This window comes from Hyperolius riggenbachi, chromosome 7, assembly GCF_040937935.1.
Source record: "Hyperolius riggenbachi isolate aHypRig1 chromosome 7, aHypRig1.pri, whole genome shotgun sequence".
NCBI lineage: Eukaryota > Metazoa > Chordata > Amphibia > Anura > Hyperoliidae > Hyperolius > Hyperolius riggenbachi.
In genome coordinates, this window is record NC_090652.1 from 70,129,662 (window position 1) to 70,147,832 (window position 18,171).

General features: G+C 45.8%; 1 long non-coding RNA gene across 1 annotated transcript; it reads left to right on the forward strand.

Moving 5' to 3' along the window:
* The first annotated feature begins 2,224 nt into the window (after positions 1-2,224).
* LOC137524330 (uncharacterized) lies at positions 2,225-8,429 on the forward strand. The gene is made up of 2 exons (XR_011022660.1): positions 2,225-3,926; positions 6,047-8,429. It is a non-coding gene; the product is annotated as an uncharacterized lncRNA (long non-coding RNA).
* Positions 8,430-18,171: the final 9,742 nt, after the last annotated feature.

Consider the following 18,171-nt stretch of genomic DNA (forward strand, 5'->3'; position numbering starts at 1 on the left):
CATCAGTTTGGCTGCAGATACCCCCACACAATGCAATCAGGTTGGCTGCAGATACCCCCACACAATGCAATCAGGTTGGCTGCAGATACCCCCACACAATGCAATCAGGTTGGTGGCAGAGATACCCCCACACAATGCAAGTCCCCCCCAGCTTGGAAGGGGGGGCAGAGGGCACAGATCAGCGGGGAAGCCCCCCCCCTCCCTCACCTAGGGCCCCCCCTTCCGCACACACCCCCCTCCTCGAGAAGTGCAGCCAGCAGCGAGCGGAGAATAGCTTACCAGCTTCAGATGATGCTATCTCCGCTCCGCATGCCGCTGCTGCCCTGCTGGTCTCTGTCTCCTGTAGTGACGCTGTCCAATCACGCTCTAGCAGGAAGTACTGCGAGAGCGTGATTGGACAGCGTCACACACTACAGTCAGAGACCAGCAGGGCAGCGGCATGCGGACTCGGAGCGGAGATAGCATCATCTCTGTAGCTATTCTCCGCTCGCTGCTGGCTGCACTTCTGGAGGAGGGGGGGTGCGCGGAAGGGGGGGGCCCTAGGTGAGGGAGGGGGGGATGCTTCCCCCCCTCCCCGCCGCTCTGTGCCCAATTCCCCCCCTTCCAAGCTGTGCCCCCCTCCAGTGGCGTAGCTAGGGTGTTTGACACCCGGTGCGGATAATTTACCAACACCCCCCCCCCAAAAAGCAAAGCGTGCAGCGACAAAAAAAATGGGTGTGGACATGACATCACATGGGTGGGGGGGTAATTGTAATGTAACTGGAACAGTAAGGCAGTGGGCTAATATAGGTAGCCAGAATAGTTTCCCTCAGCATAGGTTAGATAGGTAGGTGCCCCCTTTATAGGTTAGTTAGGTAGGTGCCTCCAATATAGGTAGCCAGTATAGTTGCCACCAGTAAAGGCTAGCAAGGTAGATGCCCCCAATACAGGTTACATAGGTAGCTGCCCCCAGTATAGGTTACATTGGTAGGTGCCTCCAGTATAGGTTAGATAGGTAGCTGCCCCCAGTATAGGTTAGATAGCTAGCAGGGTGAGATGGCGGGCAGATAGCTAGCCGGGTGGGCAGATAGAAAAAAGGGGGAGGGGGAAGAAGTGGTGCGGTCATGGAAGAATTGGGTGTGGTCATGGACCAGAATGTGGGTGTAGTCATGGGTGGAGACAAATTTGCATGAATGGTGGGACATTAGATTAGGACAGTGGTGGCGAACCTTTTGAAGGCAGAGTGCCCAAACTGCAACCCAAAAGTCACTTATCTATTACAAAGTGGCAACAGCAATTTAAACTAAATAAAAACGTTTTAACTCATACATGAACATTATGGAAAATCCAAGTTGAAAATAAACTGTGAAGATAAACAATTTTATCCATCCAACTCCTGAAAAATGTATTTATTTATTTTTTATTTTTTTTTAGAACCTCCCAGTTTTATTTTCTGTTTTAAAAAGTAGCTATTGTCTCATATGATGATGATTCAGCTTTTTCCATAGTCTCGCAGTTAGCAATCATGTGACCCTCAACAAGACAAATTCAGCAATCATGAGGTCCCCCATCAAGACAAAATCAGCAATCATGAGGCCCCTAACAAGACAAATTCAGCAATCATGAGGCCCTGTGATACAAGTCTGAAGAGTCTGTGTGAATGACTGGCTGTTAGGTAAGAAACACATTAGCAAGCTAGTCTGTAGGCAGATAGGACATATTTTGATCTTTTAGTAGTGATGCACCATTCTCCATAAGAAAACCATTGACAGAAGAACAAAAGGTTACTGCAAGTTATAAAAACATACGGCTGTGCGCTGTGTTCACGCGGTTATCACGAGGGATGAATCATACTTCCACGTTGTGGATAGGCTGAAGGACGAACCCACCCAGTCACAACAAGTACTGAGCATGCGTGGCACGTGATATGGTTATATAACATTGTGTTGCAATAAGCGCGTAACCCTGAATTAACTGTTTCAGGGAATGCGCAACTTAACTAGAACTAGTTCTATTTATGAAAATATTGACTATAAGTCATCCAACCATAGTGAAGCTCATGCCTGTGCATCCCCAGGATGCAATAGGGAAAATGGGTGGAGCTATGAGTATAAGAAAGAGAGATTTCCCTTGCTCTGATGGGACTCTCCACTACTGACGAGTTGTGTGATGTTGTGTATGCGCTGCCTCCTGACGATCGCTGGTCCCCCGATACGGAGTGATGATGCAATATCCGGTAATGTATTGATTCTTTACTCTATTACTTATCCATGATTCACTGCTATACCTGTAAATAATGTAAATAATTGAATAAATATCCTAATACAGTGTGAAGTCGTAAGCTATGTATTTACCTAGTCTGTGTGCTAGTGTGAGTCGAGTGTGAGGCCTTAGCAACGCCAAAAACATAGCATTACATAAATGGCGACGAGGATGACTTTTGACCTCTGAAATATATTGCCTATGATTCTGTGGGTCTCTGGGTGTAATTTTGCAAAATTTGGCATTTTGCCAGTTAGTGGGGCAATTAATATAAATCTTTGTAAAATTGCCCCTGTATGGTATATTGACTTGATACTTGACATGTATATATCTTAGGACAGATTACAGGTGTGGGCAAAGTTTGGAGTCAGTAGCTCCTCCCACTTAGTTTCAAGTCAAGATATCTTTTGAACTAAGCAAAATTTACCTGTGGGAAGTTTGACCATTGGTGTCTAGAAGTTGAGGGGCACCTCTGGTCAAAGCCACGCCCAGTTGGCAGTGTGCCAAAAGTAAGGCAATATGTTTAAGAAAAAGGCCAAATGCCTAAAAGAACCTGCGGAGATCCCCGGCTGGACCGAGTCTCCGTATAATATTATAGCAGTGGAATTAGCTAGCCATGGGTTGGCAGAATCATGGGATAAGCAGTTAAAAGAATCAGAACCGGTTGATTTAGTTCAAGTACTTGAAAAACTCCCTGCCAAGGTAGGTGATGCAGTTACCCTAGCTAGAAGGAGCTGGGTGTTGGCCTCTGCATATCGTGGTGTGCACAAGCGATTGCAGAAGGCGTTCCAGGATCAAGAAAAGGCGGAACAGGCTCAACTTGAGGTTGAGGGACGCTGCCTGATGCTGGAATATAGTGGTTCCCCGTTAAAGCGGGTGATGTTGTTGCTCTCTCTAGATGTAGATAAGACTCTAGAGGGGGGCCCTGTTAAGGCGGGGCATGATGTCGCTCTCAGGCGGCATAGTGGGATGTTGTTGACAGCTTATAGAAAGCTTCAACAAAGATTGTGTAGGTTGAAAGAATCAGAATCCCTCAATGTTGTTACTTTACTTGAGGGTATTCCTGTTGGAAAAAGGCTAGTCCTGTTAGAAAAAGGAACTAGAGTAGGATGACAGAGTGATAGTTGCACAAGTGTCATCACAGGCAGCTGCAGATAAATACCAACATGTAACAGAATCTGCAGCTGGTAAAATAAATGTACTGGAGGAAGTAGCTGGGGAAGAGGCTCCTGTGATGACACATTTTGGATTGTTATCAGTGGAGCAGGGAGCTTCTGTAAATAAAAGGAAGCCAAACTCTGCCACTGATCATTGCACAAGAAATAGGACAATGTGCATTGAACTGGAATTGGAAGTGTTTAGCACAAATGTATTTTGTTCCATTTGAAAAGATTAGGAATAGCTGGGAACTTTCTTTAGGTTGTTACTGCTGTTTTTGTCCCTCTTAAGGAAAACCCCATATTTTTAATGATAAAATATGGATGGGAAAAAGGGGCAGAGAGTAACCTGACAGTGAATCTCAGCTTTTACTACTACGGTTTTTAATACAGTCTGTGTCTTTGTTGGTAGATTTCGGAGTATAATCTTGGAGTGCTGTGTTTAAACTTGTAAAGCAAATTCCTTAAAGTGACAGTATCTGACTGCACTGGCAGAATTGAAATGGTAATATAATCTGGACAAGACAGGTGGGTTAACATTGTTGTTTCTAGTGAATGTTTTATATGGTGAATCCGTTATAGCGAGTCCTGATTAATCGTGTATTCATATGTCTGTTTTTTGTTTAATTGAATGCATAAAGGAATGTTTTTTTTTTTTTAAAAATGCATTTGTGCACGGGAGGTGAGTGCTCCTAGGGAATGTGTGTGAGCCAGTGAGTGTTTGAGATGCTGCTCTCCTCAGCTGGGGGTGCTTGGCAAGCATTATTTTTCATTCAGGAGTACATGCTGTAAAAAAAAATTGACCTCTTACTTCATGGGACATGCATCTTGTTTGATAAAATAAATGGTTAAAGGGGTGAGAAATAGTAAAGCAACTTTCTTGTGTGCGTGCGTTGTGTGTTTGGTGCAGCACTGTGTGTTGTGCTGGGTTTTGCTAGAACTTCCAAATCCCTGCAAATGCTCATTTTTTTTTTTTTTTTTTTTTTTTTGGTTACAGGGTTAAATGTGATTATGGTGTCACGGTGACATCTCTGCCAGCAATTTTTCCCCTGGTTTCTAGCTATAATTGTGCAGGAGTGAAATTGTTTACCTGTTGAGCTAAGAAAGCTAGATTAGATGAGACCGTGTGAAAGAAATAGAATTGTGAAGTCTATTATGGCAATGTAGAATGAAAATATTGCGTAATTAGACTGGAAAACCTTTTTATATAATATGCCAGTGTCTCTGCGTCTATTCAGAGTTTTGTTTTGTTTTTTTTTAGCACTGCACATGTGCAGGGAGGGGCGCAGAAACACAGGGGAAAAGTTGAGGGAGGATAGGGCCAGAGGCGGCCAGCGTGTGCGCAACGGTGTATGAGGGCACGCGCGTGGCGGGTGCATGTGCACAGCGGGCACATGCATGCGCAGCGAAAGGCCTAGCTTGTTTTTTTTTTAAACGGGCTAAGGTCATTAGTTACTAAATGAGATTTGTTTGTCTTGCAGAGAAATGTCTGGTTTCTCTAGGGTTGAATGTTGTACTGATTAGCTGAATGGCGTGAAGTGGCAGAATGTGTTGATGATGAAGTGTGAATTGAGTTGTTTCTAATGAATTGTATGAAGTTTGCTTTGAGACCTTACTGATATAGTGTATTATATGTTTAAGAATACCTCTGTTAAAGATGCTAGAATGTATGCATATGCTAGTTTAGAATAATACAAACAAACTGTGAAGATGACAGATTTTTGTTTATACCAGAAACTAGCTGGTGGGGTGGTTAAAGTAGAAACGATTTCTTATTGAAAAATGCATAAGGATGCGGTAGCTCCATATAGGGGAAAACCTGTATCAGCTGGGTTGGATTTGCATGCTTTAGAAGTTGTTATCATTAACCCCTCACAGGTTACAACCATTCCCACAGGTATAGGATGTAAAATACCTGACTAACATTATGGGCAAATAGCTACCCAATTCAGTTTTGCTCAGAAAGGAGCTATAGTAATAGGAGGAGTAATTGACTCCGACTATCAAGAATAAATTAAAGTGATCATGATTAACCTGGGAAATAGTGAGTTAATTATTGGAAGAGGAGAGAGGATGGGTTAAAGTTTTTAGGGGAGGACACTGTGTATACACAGGCCAAAGAGTTGTATAGCCCAGGTTCTCCTGAGGGCCCTTTTACACTTAATGCGCTGGTATGCATTAGTAGTAGTACGCATACAATTTTGTTGTTGTTTGTTTTTTCTTGTTTTTTGTTGTTGTTGTTTTTTTTCCCCAATGGCAATGCACTGTGAAAAGATTTCAATGTTTTTTCAGTGTATGGTGTGAAAGAGGCCATAGGGGGACACGGACGCTGGACTGTACATCAGTTGTTATTTTTTGATTACAGTTAACAGCAGCTGATTAAGTGTAAAGGGACCCTAATTCCTTTATTTGTAGAGAGGGAAGCCCATCAGTAAAGGGTGATGAATATTTTGGTTCTACTAATACAGTAAAGGTTGGAGCTAAAATGTGGGTCAGAATCCCCAAGGACCGCCTCCTCCAGCAGATGTGATTGCAGTAGGCAAGGACCGAACTCTGCTGGAGGCCAGAACAGGAAAAGTGGGAATATATCCTACAGGAAAAAAATGTTATTTGCAAGAATAAGTCACACTTGTTTGGGTTTTTTGCAGATTGATCTCCATGTCTATGGCATTGTCCTTGGAATCCTTGGTATCGTGTGGTTGGAAAGCTGTTGCGTTAATGCAAGGACTTCAGGTATTCGAGTAACCGATACAGGGGATCCACGGTGACTTTCGTGTGGGGAAATAAAACCAAGAGTTGTCTACAGAGAAACTTTACCAGTAATGCTAGGCAAGCATGTGACGTTCTCAATGTTACTTTCAATGGAACATGTCTCGGTGGGGCCTACTTTGATATTTGTGGATATGATGGATGCTAAAGTGGACCCTGGGCATATAAAGAGACTACCTTCCACTTGTGTAAAGGTGGGGCAACATGCCTAAAAGACTGTGATTCATGCTAAAATCACGTTTCCAGCTGCCATAAACTGTTCTAAACCACACCAAATACGAAGAGAGTGGTATGACACTTTGTTAGGAGGATATGGGACATTGACTGGAACTCTTAATAGTTTTGATATTGAAACATTAGCAAATAGATTGCATAACGTTGGAAGTAAAATAAATGATGTCTTAATTTTACAAGCTAAATGGATGCCAACTATATGGGCGCCATTTAAGTTACAAGCTAAAATAGATGATGATTTGCTTGGCTTAATTAACGCAAGTGCCTCTGTTATGTATGAAACAGATGTTAATATAACTAGAATTGTAAACTGGACTATCTGTTCCATGCAAACCTTACAACAGCAACAACAGAGAGTTATTTCAAACTATGTTGTTGACTGGAAATGAGGAGGTTTGGAGGACCGTGTTCAGTTCCATGATAAGAACTGATCACTGGATAGATATCAAAGCACCTAAAGTGATGTGCAATGATACATTTTGCATGGGACAATTGACACTTTACAATGTTACTAAAAGTAGTATAATGTGTAAGAATGTTATTTTGCCATTATTAATTGGGCCAGAAGGTGATCAGCACTTCTGGGTACCTACGTTTTATGGACAGGTTATTGATGACAGCAACAGAACAGATGATTTGACTTTTTGTGATAATACTTTAAACAGTAAAATATGTAAGTTACAGTCTACTGCATATGAACCTTGTTTGTTACAGAACACTGTAAACAAATGTGGGCGGACCATAATGCCTATAACATACCGCTGGATGGTGGAAATAACACCTCAAGTGGTATGTGTAGTGACAGATCGTCAGGTGGTCCCTAAAATGAGGGTGCCTTTTGCAGGATGTATACACAATATCACTGTATTCCAATGGGAAAATGAAACTTTTATGTTGATGCCTGATATAGCGTTAACTACAAAGGTTTCCTGGCAAGGCCAAGGTTTGGAAGTTCCCAATTGGGATCTAAACCTGACTAAACTAAAGCGGATTGTTGAAAAATCTAACGGAAGTGAAAAAGTGCTATTAAAAAGTTGAATAGAAGTATAATCGTACACCAGCTCAGTACTGCCGTGATTGCAAACAAAATTGTTAAAGTGGGCTCTGCCATAGCAGATGCCACCTCTCACCATTGGTGGGATGTATTTATGGGTTATTCGCCATCAGCAGAAACAATGATGAAGTGTATAGTTCATCCTATTTTTTGATTGTAATGATTGTTATAGTTATCCTATCCAGATGGAACTGGTATGTGGCATATGGGATCTGTTGTAAGAGGAAAAAAGTTGTCATGGTTTCATATGTTAATGGTCATCACTAAGGACCGAATGTGATACAAGTCTGAAGAGTCTGTGTGAATGACTGGCTGTTAGGTAAGAAACACATTAGCAAGCTAGTCTGTAGGCAGATAGGACATATTTTGATCTTTTAGTAGTGATGCACCATTCTCCATAAGAAAACCATTGACAGAAGAACAAAAGGTTACTGCAAGTTATAAAAACATACGGCTGTGCGCTGTGTTCACGCGGTTATCACGAGGGATGAATCATACTTCCACGTTGTGGATAGGCTGAAGGACGAACCCACCCAGTCACAACAAGTACTGAGCATGCGTGGCACGTGATATGGTTATATAACATTGTGTTGCAATAAGCGCGTAACCCTGAATTAACTGTTTCAGGGAATGCGCAACTTAACTAGAACTAGTTCTATTTATGAAAATATTGACTATAAGTCATCCAACCATAGTGAAGCTCATGCCTGTGCATCCCCAGGATGCAATAGGGAAAATGGGTGGAGCTATGAGTATAAGAAAGAGAGATTTCCCTTGCTCTGATGGGACTCTCCACTACTGACGAGTTGTGTGATGTTGTGTATGCGCTGCCTCCTGACGATCGCTGGTCCCCCGATACGGAGTGATGATGCAATATCCGGTAATGTATTGATTCTTTACTCTATTACTTATCCATGATTCACTGCTATACCTGTAAATAATGTAAATAATTGAATAAATATCCTAATACAGTGTGAAGTCGTAAGCTATGTATTTACCTAGTCTGTGTGCTAGTGTGAGTCGAGTGTGAGGCCTTAGCAACGCCAAAAACATAGCATTACAGGCCCCCAACAAGACAAATTCAGCAATCATGAGGCCCCCAACAAGACAAATTCAGCAATCATGAGGCCCCCAACAAGACAAATTCAGTAACCATGAGGCCCCCAACAAGACAAATTCAGCAGTCATGAGGCACATAAATAAACAGCATTTCACATAAATAGGCAGAATGCCCACTTAATATGGTAGACACCTCTCACCTGGCTTCTGAATTCTCCTCTACTGGCTGCTGTGCCAGGCAATACTGTTTTTGGCTGGATTGGGGATGATGTGTGGGCTGAAAGGCCTGGCGGTGATGCTGTGGCCGGCCTGGCGGTGATGCTGGGCTGTACTTGGCTGGTTGAAGTAAATGTTGGCCTGACTGTTGGTGGTGATGCTATGGCCTTTTTGACAGTGATTCTGGGCTGGTTGGCTGGTGGTGATGCTGGGCTGGCCTGGATAGTTTAGGTAGTGACAGGTGCACCCTAGTTTAGGTAGCACCAGGAGCCTCCCAGCTTAGGTAGTGACAGGACCCCCAAGTTTAGGTAGCGACAGGAGCCCCCCAGTTTAGTTAGTGACAGATACCCCCCAGTTTAGGTAGTGACAGGAGCCCTTAGTGTTTGTAGTGACAGGTGCCCCCCAGTTAAGGTAGTAACAGGTGCCCCCCAGGGTATGTAGTGACAGGAGCCCCCAGTTTAGGTAGTGACAGGGCCCCCCAGTTCAGGAAGTGACAGGTGCCCCCAGTTCAGGTATTGACAGGCGCCCCCCCAGTTCAGTTAGTGACAGGTACCCCCAGTTTAGGTATGACAGGAGCCCCCCAGTGTATGCAGTGACAGGGACCCCCCCCCCCCAGTGTATGTAGTGACAGGAGCCCCTAGTTTAGGTAGTGACAGGGCCCCCCAGTATAGATAGACAGGTCTATAGGTGTCACCAGTTTAAATAGCCAGATCTATAGGTGTCCTCAGTGGCAGCGGAGAGAGAAGAGAAGCGGTGGGGAAGGGAGGACGTTTCCCCCTCCCCCTTCCCTCACCTTGGGGCTCCCCCTCTCTCGCTCCCCCCTTTAGAATTAAGTGATGCGGCAGGCAGCGCCGCTGTGCCTGCCACTTCTTTTCTCTCTCCGCTGCCACCCCAGAGCGGGCGGGCCAGCCACGTCCGGGTAGCTAGGGGGGGGGGGGGCAGCAGCTAGACAGGGGAGTGCGCATGCCCCATTTTGCCCTATGTAGGGACGCCCATGGCATGGTAGGCAGATAGGTAGCCGGGTAGGCAGATAGGTAGCTGGGTGGGCAGTTAGGTAGCCGGGTGGGAGGGTAGGCAGTTAGGTAGCCAGGTGGGCAGATAGGTAGCTGGGTGGGCAGTTAGGTAGCCGGGTGGGCAGTTAGGTAGCCAGGTGGGAGGGTAGGCAGATAGGTAGCTGGGTGGGTAGATAGGTAGCTGGGTGGGTAGATAGGTAGCCGGGTGGGTAGATAGGTAGCCGGGTGGGCAGATAGGTAGCCGGGTGGGAGGGTGGGCAGAAAGGTAGCTGGGTGGGTAGATAGGTAGCCGGGTGGGAGGGTAGGCAGTTAGGTAGCTGGGTGGGCAGATAGGTAGCTGGGTGGGTAGATAGGTATCCAGGTGGGCAGATAGGTAGCCGGGTGGGCAGATAGGTAGCTGGGTGGGAGGGTAGGCAGTTAGGTAGCCGGGTGGGCAATTAGGTAGCCGGGTGGGAGGGTAGGCAGATAGGTAGCTGGGTGGGTAGATAGGTAGCCGGGTGGGAGGGTAGGCAGCTAGGTAGCCGGGTGGGCAGTTAGGTAGCCGGGTGGGCAGTTAGGTAGCCGGGTGGGAGGGTAGGCAGAAGGGTAGCCGGGTGGGAGGGTAGGCAGTTAGGTAGCCGGGTGGGCAGTTAGGTAGCCGGGTGGGAGGGTAGGCAGATAGGTAGCTGGGTGGGTAGATAGGTAGCCGGGTGGGAGGGTAGGCAGTTAGGTAGCCGGGTGGGCAGTTAGGTAGCCGGGTGGGCAGTTAGGTAGCCAGGTGGGAGGGTAGGCAGAAGGGTAGCCGGGTGGGAGGGTAGGCAGTTAGGTAGCCGGGTGGGCAGTTAGGTAGCCGGGTGGGAGGGTAGGCAGATAGGTAGCTGGGTGGGTAGATAGGTAGCCGGGTGGGCAGCCAGTTAGGTAGCCGGGTGGGTAGATAGGTAGCCGGGTGGGAGGGTAGGCAGTTAGGTAGCCGGGTGGGCAGTTAGGTAGCCGGGTGGGAGGGTAGGCAGAAGGGTAGCCGGGTGGGAGGGTAGGCAGTTAGGTAGCCGGGTGGGCAGTTAGGTAGCCGGGTGGGAGGGTAGGCAGTTAGGTAGCCGGGTGGGAGGGTAGGCAGAAGGGTAGCCGGGTGGGAATGTAGGCAGTTAGATAGCCGGGTGGGCAGTTAGGTAGCCGGGTGGGTAGCCAGTGGGGGCCCCGACTCCTATGCTCCCCCTCACCTGGGTGTCCCCCCTCCAATTACAAGCCGCGGGGATTGCAGCCCGACTGTTTTTTTGTTTGTTTTTTTTTCCCTTAAAAAAAACTATTTTCCCCGGGGGGGCCCCCTCCTATCCTCCCAATCCCTCACCTCGGAGGGCCCCCCTCCTGTTACGAGCGGCGGGTACAGCAAACTTCCGGCGACGAGGTAAAGCAGAAGATAGAGGTCCAGCTGCCTCCCAGTCGCTGTCTCCTTTGTAATTGCCGCGCACTAAACCAGGAAGCAGTGCGAGCGGCATAGAGGAGACAGCGTAGCCCGGGAGGTAGCTGGACCTCTATCTTCTGCTATACCTCGCCGGAACTTTGCTGTACCCGCCGCTCGTAACAGGAGGGGGCCCCTCCGAAGTGAGGGAGGGGGAGGATAGGAGGGGGCCCCCCCGGGAAAAATAGTTTTTTTTAAGGGACATTAAAAAAAAAAAAAACAGTCGGGCTGCCCTCCCCGCGGCTCTCCCCTCCAGCGCACCCCTAGGGGCCCCCAGGAGGAGGGGAAGTCGGGGCCCACCGATGGGATCGTCGGTGGTTCGGCGGCTCTGTCCGAGCCTGCCTCAACCTTCAAGCAAGAAGAAGTAGCGCCCTGCCTCCAGGGCCGGTCCAAGCAAGAAGAAGGGGCTGGTCCAAGCAGGAAGAAGAAGTAGTGTCATATCAAACCAAGGGTGAAGAGGGATAATTTGCAATTCTCAGTAGCAGTGCATTGTGGGTAACCACAAATGTTCACTTATAGCTGAATTATTGCAGATTTGCTTCTGTTTTAAGAAGGAAAATTACACCAAGCTTTGCTTTTTTTTTTTTTGTAGGAGGGCTTTTTGGTCTCTTTTATCCTCCTATACATTCTTAGTAGTCTGGGTCACCCTGAGCTGCTTGGTTACTCTGTTGTACTGGTCCAAGCCCTATCTCATACAGCCATATCAATCCCTGCTATGTACTGATGAGGACCAAAAGTCTGAAACAGACTGTCTACATGTGGGTTTGATATGGCTGTGTAAAATGTAAAGCTATAGGCTTGCTATATACCAGTGGTTTGGATGCTTGCTTGACTTACTAAAGGTGAAAAGGAATTGATTGCATATTTAGTAGCGGTTCATTGTGGGTAACCACAAATGTTCACTTATAGCTGAATTATTGCATATTTCCTTCTGTTTTAGTAAGGCAAATTACACTAAGCTTTGCTTTTTTTAGTAGGCGTTTTTTTTCTGGTCCCTTTTATCCCCCTATACATTCCGCCCTGAGCAGCTTGGTTACTCTGTTGTACTGGTCCAAGCCCTATCTCATACAGCCATATCAATCCTTGCCATGTACAGATGAGGACCAAAAGTCTGAAACAGGCTGTCTACATGTGTGTTTGATATGACTGTGTAAAATTTAAAGCTATATGCTTGCTATACACCAGCGGCTCTGGATGCTTGCTTGCCTTACCAAGGGGGAAAAGGTGTAATTTGCATGTTTAGTAGCAGTGCATTGTGGGTAACCACACATGTTCACTTATAGCTGAATTATTGCAGATTTCCTTCTGTTTTAAAAAGGCAAATTACACCAATACATTGCAGGAAGTGACGACAGTGGAACGCACGATGGAACACGGAGGAGGTGAGTCATCCCCGCCCGCTGCCCCTTACTAATAGTGGCGGCTGCTACTGTGCTTAAGCAGGAGGGGGAGCGCACATGGGGGACCCAGGTGAGGGGGGGGGGTTCCTGCTGAGGTTAAGCTGGAGGTAGAGCACACATGGGGGACCCAGGTGAGGGGGGGGGTTCCTGCTGAGGTTAAGCTGGAGGTAGAGCACACATGGGGGACCCAGTTGAGGGGGGGTCCAACCCCCTCCCCACCGCTGTGGCCAATACCCCCTACCTGCCCTCTACCCTCTTATGCGGCGTGTGCAACGCCGCGGGTCGGCTAGTAAATAATAAATAAATAAGAAGACAACAACTTGCAACTGCCACCATCAGAGCTTGCATGAGATAACCGTCCAGGCGTCCACACTCAGTATTTTCAGGTCTGCTGTACAAGTGCTGGTAGATTGTTCTCCTTGGAGTTTTTTAGGGAAGACTAAAAAAGTCTAAACCCCTTTCAGGGATGTAATGGCTAGAAAAAAAACACTTGCTGAGGAGCCTGGTATATCTAAGTTCTAATTACAATTTAACTGTTGAGAGGCAGCCTGGATCTTATCTCTCTCTATATTTATTTGTTCAAGCCTTTAAAAGGATAATGCATTATACTGGAAGCCTCCACCAGTGTTTTGTCTAACCTGAGAAGAGGGGAGGGTTCTAGATCCCTTAGAGCCTTCCCGGACATGAGCAGATCCATACTGCGAATGGGTGCAGACTTATGTGTACACAATACAGAGCCACTTTTCTGGTAGTACTCGAAGACCTGAGTACTTCCATAGAATTCCAAGGCTGGACCTCTTTAGCTGTGATGGCCCTTATTCAATGCAGTTTTCTCCTAGGGGATATTTTAAAAATGTATCAATAAAATGCTTATTAAGCCACCAGCAAGTAAGAACATATTTAGACTGATTTAGGACAATACTTTTTCACCTTCTTTTTGGTAGTTTTTCAAGTGCAGAGTGCTGAAAAGTTATTTTAAACAGAAAATTAAAAATTATCTCCTAGGAGAAAACTTTTTAGAAAAAATGATTAGAATAATGGCCCAGTCTAGGGAATTGTATGTATATGTATGGACAGCCAACACCCTCGCTTAACCACTTTGTATTACAGGGTTTTAATTTCTCTACTTTTCTGACAATTTTAGGAGGACATACGTGCGTTTCTGCATTTATGTCCTCCCGCTTCCTCAAACTGAACATGAGTAAAACGGAAATTGTGATTTTTCCACCATCGCTCTCTATACCCTCACCAATTGCAACCATAACAGTAGACAACACCCCAATAACCTCAACCACTAAGGCCCGCTGCTTAGGGGTTATACTTGACTCAGAGCTTTATTTTAAACCTCAAATTGCCTCATTAACCACCACCTGCTATTTCCAGCTCAAAAATATATTCCGTATCCGTCCCTTCCTCACACAAGAGGCCACCAAGATGCTTGTGCATGCCTTAATCATCTCCCTCCTAGACTACTGCAACACCCTGCTCTGTGGTCTACCACAAAAAAGGCTAGCACCTCTCCAATCCCTTCTAAATTCAGCGGCCCGCCTCATTCACCTCTCCACACGCTCTTCTGATGCAGCCCCACTGTGCCGTTCTCTCCACTGGTTACCCATTACCCAGAGGATCCAGTTCAAACTCCTGTTTCTAACATACAAAGCCCTCCATGAGTTGTGCCCTCCATACATCTCATCACTAACCTCAAGATATTGTCCCTCCCGCAATCTCCGCTCCTCCCAAGAAATTCTCCTGGCCTCTAAGCTGATCACCTCCTCTCATGCTCGCATCCAAGTCTTTACACGAGCATCATCTATTATCTGGAACTCTCTTCCACAGCCTGTACGTCATGCTCCAAACCTGGACATCTTCAAACGCACTCTTAAAACACACCTTTTCAGACAAGGTTATAACATTTTATAGCCCTTATTTACTTATTTGACACAATGTAATCAGAGGCAAAGGGTCGCTGCCTCATCCATCCTCCACCCCCTTACCTAGTGTGTCCCCCACTACCCATTAGATTGTAAGCTCGCAAGGGCAGGGTCATCCTCCTTAAAGGATACCCGAACTGAAATTTGACATAATGAGATAGACATGTGTATGTACAGTGCCTATCACACAAATAACTAGGCTGTGTTCCTTTTTTGTCTTTCTCTCCCTGAAAGAGTTAAATATAAGGTATGCAAGTGGCTGCCTCAGTCCTGACTCAGACAGGAAGTGACTACAGTGTGACCCTCACTGATAAGAAATTCCAACTATAAAACACTTTCCTGGCAGAAAATGGCTTCTGAGAGCAGGAAAGAGGTAAAAAAGGGGAATTTCTTATTAGTGAGGGTCACACTGTAGTCACTTCCTGTCTGAGTCAGGACTGAGTCAGCCACTTACATACCAGATATTTCACTCTTTCAGGCAGAGAAAGAAAAAAGGAACACAGCATAGTTATTTGTATGCTAGGCACTGTACATACACATGTCTATCTCATTATGTCACATTTCAGTTCGGGTATCCTTTAAGTTTACTGTTTTTGTCACAATATTTGTGCTGCTTGAAACTCTGTTGTACATTTTGTTAGTGTATCTGTTCCCCTTGTCATCTTATTGTGCTTTGTAAAGCGCTGCGGAATATGTTGGTGCTATATAAATAAAATAATAATAATAATAATAATAATCTTAGCTGTGTTGCTATTGTAACAGCAATAACTTTTTCAAGAGTTATAATATCAAAGTGATTTCTATGTTTTTTTTTTTTTCAATACTTTCGACCGATAAGATCTCATGCTTACAGGTTTCTTATTGTTAATATTACTCCATAACAACAGACTGGACCACAATCAATCCTGAAATAGTTTGTGCAGGAGCAACAAGATTCCTAACAAAAAACAAAAAACAAGAGCTTACTACAATAAACAGCCCCACTCTGATTGTACCAATTATATAACAAATGCTGCATGTAGACAAAGTAGCCAATGGCATATACTCACGAACCAGCTATTTTGAGGAATCACATTTTAGTTGGCGCGACCTACGGCACTGTTTTGTACATGCCTGATGAAGCGGTCGAAGCCCAATAAATGAGTTGTTCATTTTTAATACTGTAATAAACTTTGTTTTCCAGTCATACTGGCCATTTTCTTCTGGAGAGGTAAGACCAACACTGCCTCTCTTTTTTTAAACTGTTTTAAATACTTTATCAATCTGGCACATCCAAAATAGCTTTTTGGTTATTGTTACAGTTCATTTGGGAGGTTAAGGTATATTAGCTGGACCTAAATCGCCTCTTAGGAGTTCAACCATAAAGTTCCTGTCTCACAGAAAACATGAGCGTGAACAGGCCTTTCCCCGCCGGCTCTGTTGGTGGTTGCAATCTTGTAACTTATTTTTGTTAGAATAAAACCTAATTTTTTTTGTTATAAGTCAAATCAACCTGATATACTGCACTATTGGCTCCTGGTCTTTCGTTTTTCCTTTACAATGGCATTGTAATGATTGCGGAATTATTTCCGTGGTCAGCGCACAGGACGCGCGCCGACATTACGGAAATCCTCCACAAGCGTGTAATTTGAGAGAACCCAGCTATGGTGCTATGCACCTGTAAAGGGAGATTCCCACCGGCAGATGGAGCTGTGGAGAGCAGACGAACACAGCCTCTGCACAGCCACAGATGCCAGTTGGGAATTGTACGAGTTGAAGCAATGCAGGGCTGGATAGCCCTAAAAGAGAGAGAGCATAGAGACAGAATGAATGTGTGTCCACTAATCTAGTCAGCAGAAACAAAGTATGAACGCAATCACAAGACTGGCGATTGCCAACAGTGACACAAGACCGAGCAGGACAGAGCACGAGAGTAGCAAGAAAGGCACAGCAAGCAACAACAATCAGAACACCAAGGAAAATAACAAACGCTAGCTAAACACGAACACCGCACTCATTCGCAACAGCGAACGCGTTTAAGACACAATCACTGCGCGTTAGGCGCCCAGTGATACGCGTGCCACCCTAACTAACCAATGAAACACAAACATGAAATAGAGAACGCAAACGCTTGCTAAACGGTTATCTCACCGAGCCTACAGCAAGTGTTCGTACCAGACAAGACAGACAGATAGGGCTACCAGTAGCAACTGCTGCTCTGGTTAGCACCCCTAAAGCAGAATACAGAAGGAAGCACTGCCACTACCACTAGGGTGAATGCAATCCAGACAGATGGAGCAGCCAGTAACAACCGCAGCTCTGGTGTACACTCCCAGACCGACAGAACAATTTCCTGTCGACCGCCGCTGGCGACAAGACAATCGAGACAGAGAGACAGAACAAGGCAATACAGATAATACAACCTGACTGCACTAGAAGGGATGCCTAGTGCAGTCCCAAGGAATTACTCTAAGATAATCTTAGCAAACAATAGCAAGGCTGATACTCCAGGAGAGTAAGCAGGAACAAACAATCATGACCAGCAAGGAATTCTGGGAGCAAAATGTATTTATACTGCAAGCCATCAAAGGATGCAGCTAGGCAATTTGCATGACAAGTATATGCAAATTCCTCACCAGCAGAGCAACTCTGAAACTTGCAAAGTGAAGACAGGTCTCTTTTCCAGAGACCTGCAACACTCAGACCTAAAGAATGGACAAACAGCTGTCTGCCCGTGCAGACAGCTGAGCAGATCATTACAGTACCCCCCCCCCCCCCCCTCTCTAGAGATGACTTCCAGACATCTCTGAAAACCGACGTTTCCAAAAAAATCTAACTGAAGACTCATGACGGTCGGGTCAGCCTGACAAGGCCCAATTCCAGAGTAAATCCTCCCAAAACCGACCTCGTCGGAAGCAGAAGCCACCGAAACATGCCCATCAGTACTACGAGTCTCAGCGTAACACCCATCAGAACTGTGAATGCCAGAGAAAAACCCATCGACACCCTCCAAGCAATACCCACCACCTTCCAGGGACTGTCCAAAAATACCAAACCTGCCACAATACCTATTCGAAGTGTCCATTTCAACACAAAAGCCACTGTTGATCCCATCCAGGGTACCAAGCAAAATTTCTCCTGGAATCTCCCAGAACACTTTGAAGCTCCGCAGAGATCCCAAGAGGCCAGAATGCTCACCAGGTTCACATGGAGAACTATCAAGAACCCCTATGGAACCTATGACAATACCGGATTCAGGATTACCAGGACAACCATCAAGATCAGGGCTTTCAGGGACCACTTCTGGGCATGCAGGCAGGCAGGCAATATCAGAACATGTCTCCACCGAGGAAGCATCTGGGCATGCTGGTAACCGAGGCACACTTGGGCTTTCTGGGTCACAGAGCACATCGGGGTACACTAGCACAAGAGAAACCTCAGGACATGTCGGGGAACTGCCAACCTCAGAGTCCGACATGACAAGACCAAAACCAGGACCGGGCAGAAAATCATCACGAGTAGTGGTTACAGGTACTGGTCTTTCAAAAGAAGACTTGGACTCAGACCTAGAAGTTTCTGTGACTGTAATTGTATCTAACCAAAACTCATCATTGACTACGCATGACTGAAGCTCCACAAGAGCTGCAAAGGTAGTCAACATAATAGCAATGCCTACTAAAGTG